Genomic DNA, 9,903 nt, shown 5'->3' on the forward strand with positions numbered 1-9,903 from the left:
ATTTAAGAGGGACAAATTCTTTATAGTTATATAGTAAGGATGTCCTGGTAGAATTGTTTTTGGACAAGTTGAATAAAAAATTCTAATTCCAACCTGCTTGATTCACCACAAGCAATAGTCCCATATTCATAACAGAGGACAGGTATGATACTAATTATAAGGAAGGAGATTGATTTCAAAATCCCTAATAAAAAGTTTAGTTAACTGAGAACTGTACAGATGTGGAATAAATCAACTCAATTATAGAAATATTCACTCTAAAAAAGCAAGCAACTATAGAAGAGTATGGCAGATTATGTTCATCTATCTTGGCCTATATCATTTTCTTATATTGATATTGACACCTCTGTGATGAGAGCATAAGTCTATATTCCTTCCCTTTGAATTTGAATGACTCAAACTAAGGCAAATATTATGCTATGCCACTTCCAAGTCAAAGTTAAAACAAGTTATATAACATCTGTGTTTGTGTGCGTGTGAACCCACACATGCAGGTGCATGCATGTCTTTTGAGCTCTGAACAGTCATGTAATGAGCCTGATTTACTTGAAGTTGTCATGCCGGAAAGAGTTTTCAGGGACTACATGGAGATGCAAATGTGTGAAGGGCCCCAGTTGTTCTACTCCTTAGCAGTTTTAGTTCTTCCTGCCCAGGCACAAGACATGTGAATGAATGAGTGAGCTTGAAGTAATTATAGACTTCAGCCTTTGAGGCACTCCATCTGAAACTGAGTTGAACATCCATGTTTGTGAGCATGTGCCCCCACAATGCAGGTCTGAACCCTACCCCTAATGCTGAAGTGCAGTCAAATAATGACTTTGGTTTTATTAAACTTTCCCTGCATGTGAAGCAGAGTGGTTTGTACAGTGGGTTGGATGATTTTCAAGAATCATTCTAAGTTACAGAATTGAGATAAATTTTGTGAAAAGTTGGTATCTGCTTTCTGTTTTGTATAAAGGATGCTAGGTTCTATCCTTTGGTCCTAAAGAAATTAATGAAAGACAGAGTCTGTTTTTCTAATTATTTGACTATGGATATGGCCTTAAGTGGGAGGTGCAATACCTAACTCATACATCTCATTTGGCACTTGTAACGTAAGAGACACATGTGTTACTGGAATAAGAAAAAAAAAAAAGACTAGGTTAACATTAACGGACACTGGTTACTCTTTTCCCTGGATTGCTGAATGACCATTAATTGACATATAAACCATCAAAATTCATATAAAATGAAAAATTTACAATTACTCATAGTTTTTCGTTTTAATTCACTGGTCCTTACCTGTTAAAATTATTTTCATATATCTAATTACCCAAGAAACAATAAGAGTAATTCCAATCACAAGAAATTGAAAGCACATTTCATAACACTTAAGAAATGTTGAACTCATAACCCACAGTAACTGAAGTTGAAGAATTATTTGTTTTCATATAGTGAATTATCTTCTGAAAAATCCTATATACATTAGCTGCTGAGTTTTGTTGTTGACATACATCCTGAAGTTCTCTTATGATATCCATAAAAGTAATTATGGATACCATCTTGAACAAAAGCAGACAGGAATGACTGGCACTATAATAGATAGTGTGTTGGCGCACAATGATATTAACAAATCCACTCATTAAAAGTGGAAGAAAGAGATTTACTTACAAGAAATCCCAATTGCTCATTACCAGGCATGGTTGAGTCATGAGAAGCTCCTACTAAAACAGGCAAAACTTCATCTCTTGTTTATTGAGTCACAAACCTGGGTGCTCAGTTCACTTGTCATGGGAAGCAGTTCAATCTAATGGATTGAGTAGGACTGTGCTGGCTGGGGACTCATTCAGCCACCTCAGACAAATTACTCATGTCTTCAGAATACTAGAATTATTGGTTAAAACAATGTAATTTTACCACCAACTGACCCCAGAGGGTACAGTTTTATTGATGAAAGACAGTGAAATACTGATGTTAAATATTATATTCCACTTGTTTTGGAAAATAAAACAAAATAAAAACCCCATGTTTAGAAACTTTCTGTCAGTGATTTCAGATATGTTCTAGCTATTTGCACTATTTTTTTTTAAATAGGGAGATGGTAGAGTTTTGTGTCAAGTACAAGGTTTTTGAAATTTTACTGTCCCATTTGGATCTTAATTCTGCTAATACTGTTGTCTAAGCTTGGGACATTAATCAGCATCTCAAGGCCTCAGTTCCCTCAACTGTAAGTATCCTTTATCATTATTAAAAAAAATCTCAGACTTGTAGTAAGAATTAAATGATGAATGATGTAATAATGTAATTACAAAGAACTAGTCAATAGCTGCTAGCTATTGTTATTATTATTTTTATTTTATTATTTTAATATTTATTCTTTCATAGAATAGCAACCCAATCCATGCAATAAACTTATTCTCTCTTCTCTTTCCACACTCATATTCCTGAATCTTATAATACAATACAGAAATACTGTAGAAGTAGAAAAATAATCAACAACATCTGATTAGAAGCTACCCAAAACCTCTTTTTTTCCCCTGATTTTTGGATTGCTTCTTTTTTTAACCTCTTACAAGTAAATACTTTTGTACAACTTTATGGAACCACAAACCCAATGTGTGCCTGTGACACACAGTTACTAATAATTATTCAGGACAAAATCTAAATATTGTTCAATCCTTGATCCAGTTGCCCAGTTTGTGTCAGAAGTAAATTAAAAGCCAGTGCACAACTGAATCATGAAGTGTTTTATGAAAGATGAGAAGTACTTGAAGGATTTAGGGATATTCCAGCTGTGATCTGTGGCTATTGGCATGTTTCTACTCAGAATTTGTAAGCTAAAAAAAGACCAGAAGGACAGCATAAAAGATTGACATTTTTGAGACCCTGGAGAGAAGATCGGGAGTAGTACCTACCTAATCAAAAAAATGCCTTTTAATACACAATCTAAGCCACATGAAGGTGCCATATTAAATGTGTTCGAAAGTCACCTGTCTGCTTTATATTCCACCTGCTGCCCACTTCATTGTGGTAAGTAATAAAGAAGGTCACACAATGGTGCTGCATGCACAGTCCAGATGAAATACCAACTCCTCTGCTTCCCTTTCTTTAGTGCTTTCTAGATCACCACAGCTGGAAACAATTTATCCATCGATATGGCCAGAACTGTACCACATGTGATACACATCTGAGATTGAAGAACAAAAAGGAGACTTTAATATCTCTAGTTTTTGTTCTTATACTCTTACCCAGATCCAGTGTGCCTTGCTTAAGTTCCAACCATCTTCTAGTTTAGTTGAATGTAAATGTAGGACACTGTGTGGTGACCCTTGCACTCCTGCTCTTTCCAGTCACAATTCTTGTTACCTATGTCTTGAAGCAAGTACTCTTCAGTTCCCTATATTTTTTCCAGTGTAATAATCGTCTCTAAGCTGTTAAATTGTTTCTACAATCAAACTCATAAGCTATGAGTTCTTTCCCACATAACCTGGACCATTAACTCTTTTCTGAAAAAAGATCATCATTGGTCCTTTAAGAAATATCATACAAGAATTGTCCTCAAAATATATTCATAATTTTCTTATACTTCTCAAGGTTGTAGATGAAAAAACATTTTAGAAATGTTATCTAAGACATTGATTCATCTATAAAATATATTTGTACCCATTACAATCCTGAGTTTACCATGAGAAGGAGCCCAGACTAGCCTTCTTGAGGATAACACACCACATAGAAAGATTGCACTAGACAAAGGTAAAGTGAACTTTGGTTATTTTTTATACTAATGAATGTTTTTAGGCACTTACTCTCAGCACTCTATTATGTTTTGCAGAGAATATAGAAGGAAAGTAAACCATAGTCTTGCTCCCAAACTGCATCTGTGTAACTCTCATAATTCAGTTGATTCAATAAGGCAAACACTAGCAAAACGAAAAGTACTGAATTTGTGGCACAATATAATTGTAGTGATTAGCACTATTGAGTTTCTACTGAAGTAAGCATGTTGCATATGTCACTTCCCAGCCTTACCAAAGCCTAGTACTGGAGTAATTACTGTCTCAGTTTTGTAGAGTTAGAAATTGATGCCCACAGATCTCAGAACAGGGTCATAAAACCAGTAAAATGACACACTCAAGGATGTCTGACTCAAAACCTGGTGCTATTTCTACTAAGCCAGTGTATTAATTTTTTTACGGTGAATTTATAGTATTTATATTACTTGAGGATATTTCAGTAATACAAGTACTGGGCCCCATCTTTAGGAATTAAAATTGAGATGAAGATAGCGGTGTTAGTACTGTTGTAAAGGGGTCACACATGATTGTAATGGGTAACCAAAGTGAAGAATCACTACTCTAAACCATATAAGACCCAAAGTCTAAAAGAGGTTTAATTACTTTTAAAGAAAAAAATGTTCAATTAATCACAATAGCACAAGAAAAGGATTGGCAGTCATAGGATACTGCCAGGGGAGGGTGAAAGGAGGAACATAACAACATAAATTGTACCTGGTCTTAAACAAGGGGAAGTGAGGACAAGTTGGAAACCCAAACTTCGCTTGCATGTAGACTTCTTATGTACTGAATCCTGACTTGTATCCCACATCTCTATAATAAAATAAAATTATTTAAAAAAATTTAAATAACACAAAGAAAATAAGTACCTCATGTTATCACTCATAAACGGACCCTGAAAATTTATCATAATTTAATAAGAAAGGGATTGCCAGTAGCTGGAAACCATTGAGGGTGGCCATATAATATCAATAAGGGTACCTGATTTCAAACCTAGTGGAGTGGGGACCAAAGGAAGGCCCAAATTTATCTGTATGATGACCAGTTGTATACCTCATCCCGAATTGTATTCCACATCTTTAAAATTAAAAAAAAAATTTAAGTGTTCAGAAGGTAGTAATTTATAGTAGTTGAGCTGGAATAATACAATTTGCCTCTAAAACTGTTGTTTTATTCATATACAAAAACTTAATATTTACCCAAATGAATTTCCTGCTTTTCATCACATTCTGTTACACAAAGGAGAGATACATGTAATAGATAATAGTATTGCACATGCTTTACACATTACAGTTTGCTACAGCTTTTTATGTATATCTTATTTGAGTACTACCACAACATGAAAATATGATTGAGGTTGCTGGGGATGATGGACTATGGAAAAAGTATTTTGTTCACCAATGAGAAAACTGAGGTTCAGAGTTGTTAGATAATTTACTGAAGGTCACACGACTAGCTAGTGATGAAAACCAATATTCAATATTTTATACAACTCTGATTTGCTTGCTTCAGTATAATTGCAACTTTGAGTAACTGAGTCTCTTTAGCAAAGTGATGGATTTGATCAATAATTCATGGAGCCACTTATTGAACAAGGCAAAGGGTAGGGATGTATTTAAATGAATCACTTCCCCAAGAGGCACTATAAAAGCTCTTATAAGAGATGAAATTCAATCCACATTATCTTAAATAGTTCTCCAATTGAATAATTTAAGTTATGACACCTATTGCCATTAGTTTTTGGTAAAATGCAGATAAACACATTCCTTCTCAAACTACTTACTCAGAATATTAGTATGTATTTCTTCCCAAATGTAATGTAGTGGCACATTTTAGGCCCTAACCAGGTGAAGGCAACAGAAAAGTCCATATCAGCAAAGGGAAAGTATTAAATTATGTTGTTGATTTTCACAAAACTACATTTTTGGACTGTATTTTTGGAAAATATTTTCGAATACAAAAAAGTAAAAAACTATACAGATGGTTTCAGAGCAGAGGAAATAGCTGAAATGATTGCCTGATGGTGTTATCTTTGAAGAGCAAAGGTTTGCTTGTGAGCTGGCATCTCTAGTTTTAATTTCTAGAGTAACATGAGCGTCTACAGTGAAAAAAGTGCTGTTATCAGTCACCCTTTCAGAATCACTGAACATTGCAGATCCACTTGGATAGGAAAATCAGTTCTGATCTGAGTGAAGTAGCAAAGAAAGAAGAAAACATTCTACTTTTTGGTTTATTATTGATAATTTAACATTTCTAGCAAATCTAAAAAATTGAATTTTTGGTCTTAGAACATTCAATAAATAATTTTCTTAAGGGAAATAACTACATTGATAATTGGGAAGTAGAAAAAGATCCTCCTTGTCTTGGAAGCAGACCAATCTTCACATAATCTTAGAATCAATATTTCCATATGGTCCATCATCCTCAAGTAGGCTGATCAGGGATTTTTCATCTGACAATCCCAGGATAGCGAAGGATACAAGGCCTCTTGGGGTCCAACCTTTCAAATTCTCTTCTGACAAAATATCTTGGTCAAAGCAAGCTACAACTTCACCTATTTATGGGAAACTTGAAGTCATATCTGAAAAAAGAAAGCACATAGTAAAATATCTTCTCTATTGTTACTATGTACTCTATGTCCCATTGATCACAGCGTTTGATTTTGCCAGAAGATGACAAGCAAATTATCTCTATTTTCTTTTACTTCTCCATGGGTCCACTTCCTAAAACTCTTAACTCATTTATACATGGAAGCACTGATAAATTGAAAAAGGTCACTTAAGCCAACAATTGAATTATTTCAAAATTATCAAATAATGTCCTTAATGTATTAAACAAGACCTTTTCAAGATACTTGCAGAATTATTTACTGAAGTCTCCAAATGCAACTACCCAAAACAGAGTATGGGAACTCACATTTTCATAACAGCAGAGATGAAAAAAAACTGAGGAAATAATGAAGTCGCTTTGTATTGGTCAAGGTTTAATCACAGAAGTAGAGCCACTTTGGGAATAAGAGATGTGTATTAGGCATAAGACATTAAATATATGTTGGAGAAGCTGGAGAAAACAGGATATCGAAAAAATAATCACTATCCAGTTTACATGAAAAACTAATGTGAGTAGGTAAGTCAAAATGTGCAGGGAAATCTTAGGAGTCATGAATATCTAGATGTAGAAATGGGTTGCTGGTGGGACTCATGGAAATGGCACAGGAGATAATGCTTCTGTTTGGCTCATGGCTATGATAATCTGCAGTGCTTCATCTGCTAATAGGCTTGGGTCACTGCTGGTCAGCAGGAACAGCAATAGAGAAAACTGAGCCTTAATCCAGTTGACCACAGCACAATCCTGCATACATGTATTTTTACTAAGTAATATGTCTATAATCATATTATTTATAAATAAGAATTATACTTGCAACCAGAGGGGGAAAAAATAAAGATGAAAGGATCGATGTCTCTTCTAGAACAACAGACAACGTTTTAGATAGTGTTTATTCCATCCCCACTTCATGAATGTTAGTTTATTTTCACATTGTCTTTAAGTTTTAAATAATTTCTCCTTTCTTCTCTACTGATAATCAGATATTCTTCTCATCAGATTAGCTATGATGGTTAATTTTATGTGTCAACTTGGCTGGACCATGGTACCCAGATAATTGAACGAATATTTTTCTGGATATTTCTGTGAAGATGTTTTCTGGCTGAGATTAACATTTAAGCAAATGTACTTTGAGCAAAGCAAATTGCCCTCCATAATGTGAGTAGGTCTCATTTAATCGGTTGAAGGCCTTAATAAGAGAAAGATTGACCTTTCCTGAACAGAAAGAATCCTGCTAGCCAACTCCATTTGGATTTGAACTGCAACTTTTCCCTGGCTTTCAGCCTTCCTGCCTAGATTGCAGATTTGGGACTACCATAAATCCACAATTGTGCAAAACAATTCTGTGAAATAAATCTTTCTCTTTATATATACACATCATGTTGGTTTTATTTCTCTGGAGAACAATGACTAATATTCTTTATTCTAAATTGCTTAAAAACTATTGTTAGTCATTTTATACTTCTCTGACAACCAATTTTCAACCCTGAATGTTACAAAAGACAACAGTTGTGAATTGTCTAATAGGATAATCACTATTCACATGTGGCTCTTTAAATTTAAATCTAAAAACGTGAAAGTTAATAAAATTAGAAATTCACTTGCACTAGCCATATTTTAGATTACTAATAGTTTTGTGTGGTTAGAACATTTAATAGCATAGATTATAGCATTTTTTCATTATTACAGTATGTTTTATTTGACAGCACTGCAATTCATATGTCAACTTCCCTCTGTTATTTTGCTACAGAAATGTCAGCTAATATATGTTTGTCTCCTCAAAAAAAAATTCTTGGTGACCAGGGTCCATCTTATAAAACCTTGATACAGTGGTCACAAGAAGCTCAAGTAATAAGATATTAGCCAGCATCTTGCAGTTAGCACACACCAAGTGACTGGAGATTTTGACAATCTCTCACTACTCATAAGTGAATAGGGACACCCTCAGGTTTATGTGCCTCTAAGTCTTCATTATTTGTGATCTCTATTATGTGCAGATACTATTCATCCTTCAAATATCATCATATTCTATGAAGTATGAGATGCTGCATAGCAAGAAGTCCTTGCCTCAAAATGAGGAACAGAGATCAGTTAATGAGATATAATGCTGGGGAACACATTTATACTCTCCCCTAAAACATAAAACAGTTGTATTTACTTGGAGAGAAGTGAAATGTGACTTATAATGTATGTTTTGGCAATTCTCTGGCATTATTTCAAAGAGGCAATCTCCAATTGCAAGCAAAAACCTCATTTCAATTTTTTATAATTGCCTGCTTCCTGACTTGGAAGAAATCATTCAACATTTTGCTCTAAGGATCTTTCCATCATTTTGACTGCAGATACTGTCAGGAAAAATTTAAGATTTAGCAAATGAGGCAAACTCACAAATAAATTAGCAAATAACTTGTTCTATGACATTTTAACATTATTTCATTCTTCCTTTTTTTCTCCCTTCCCCCATTTTACTGGTACTCAAAGGCTGTTTTTTGCCATCAGTCAGCACTGGCTTAATGCAAAAGAAGAAAGATGTAAAAGGACAAAGTTCTGATTTGGCAATTCTCTTTGTAAATCAGAGTTGATGTCAGTACTTTCTTTTAATTAATCCTGCCTCGTTGCAGTAATATGTATGTGTAGAGACTCAACAATTCAAATAAAGGTGTCAAAAACTTGAGGATAAGCGAATAGGAGTAGAGATGCATAGGTCTAAAGAGCACTTGCCTCTCTGTGAACATTGCTGCTGTGTAGCTCTAGCTGCTAACTGAAGGAATTCAATTACACCACTCTCAGATTTTTCCATTTTTAAAAGAGAGCTTAAAATCCCATTATCTGAATACTTCCATTTTGTAAGTGTTGGTACACGATTTAAATATGAGTCAAACAAAGCATTGTTTAGTCTAAATTAAATCCAAAGGCATCTGGTTGCTGATTTTAGTTAGCCACAAACACTTTATAAATGACAAAGTTACTTCTGTAACTTTTTCTTTCCACTGCAGTCTTCAACTCTGTGTGGGCACAAGTTAGGCCTTTAATAAAGACTGACTCACTTGACAAGTCAGGAGTTGACAGCTCTTATCCTGGAAAAGGTCAAAGTCACTGCAGCCACTGATGAAAAAGAAAAACAATTATTATGGTTCAAGATTAATGCATCTCAACTGGGGGCTACTTTGTTCCCCAGGAGGAGATTTGGCAATATCTGGGGAAATTGTTGTTTGACAAAACTTGGAGTTGCTATTAGCATCTAGTATGTAGAGACAAGGTATGTTGCTAAACATCCATCAATACAAAAGAAGCCTTACTGCCAGAGTCCAGCTTCAGCTGGGTTCAGGGTACCCCAAAGGTGGAGATGGTGTCAGCAATTGGGGGGGAAGAAGAAAGAGAAAGAGAGAGAGAGAGAAAGAGACTGGACTCCAGTCTAGTGCTGAAGCGATGTGTGTTATTGGGAATTACAACGGGTCTTTTATACACAAAGTCAGATGTGGGAGGGGCGTCCCCCACCCACCAGAAACCTTAATCCATGAAAACT

This window comes from Carlito syrichta, unplaced genomic scaffold (assembly GCF_000164805.1).
Source record: "Carlito syrichta isolate Samal-C Ts95f unplaced genomic scaffold, Tarsius_syrichta-2.0.1 Scaffold301527, whole genome shotgun sequence".
Taxonomy (NCBI): domain Eukaryota; kingdom Metazoa; phylum Chordata; class Mammalia; order Primates; family Tarsiidae; genus Carlito; species Carlito syrichta.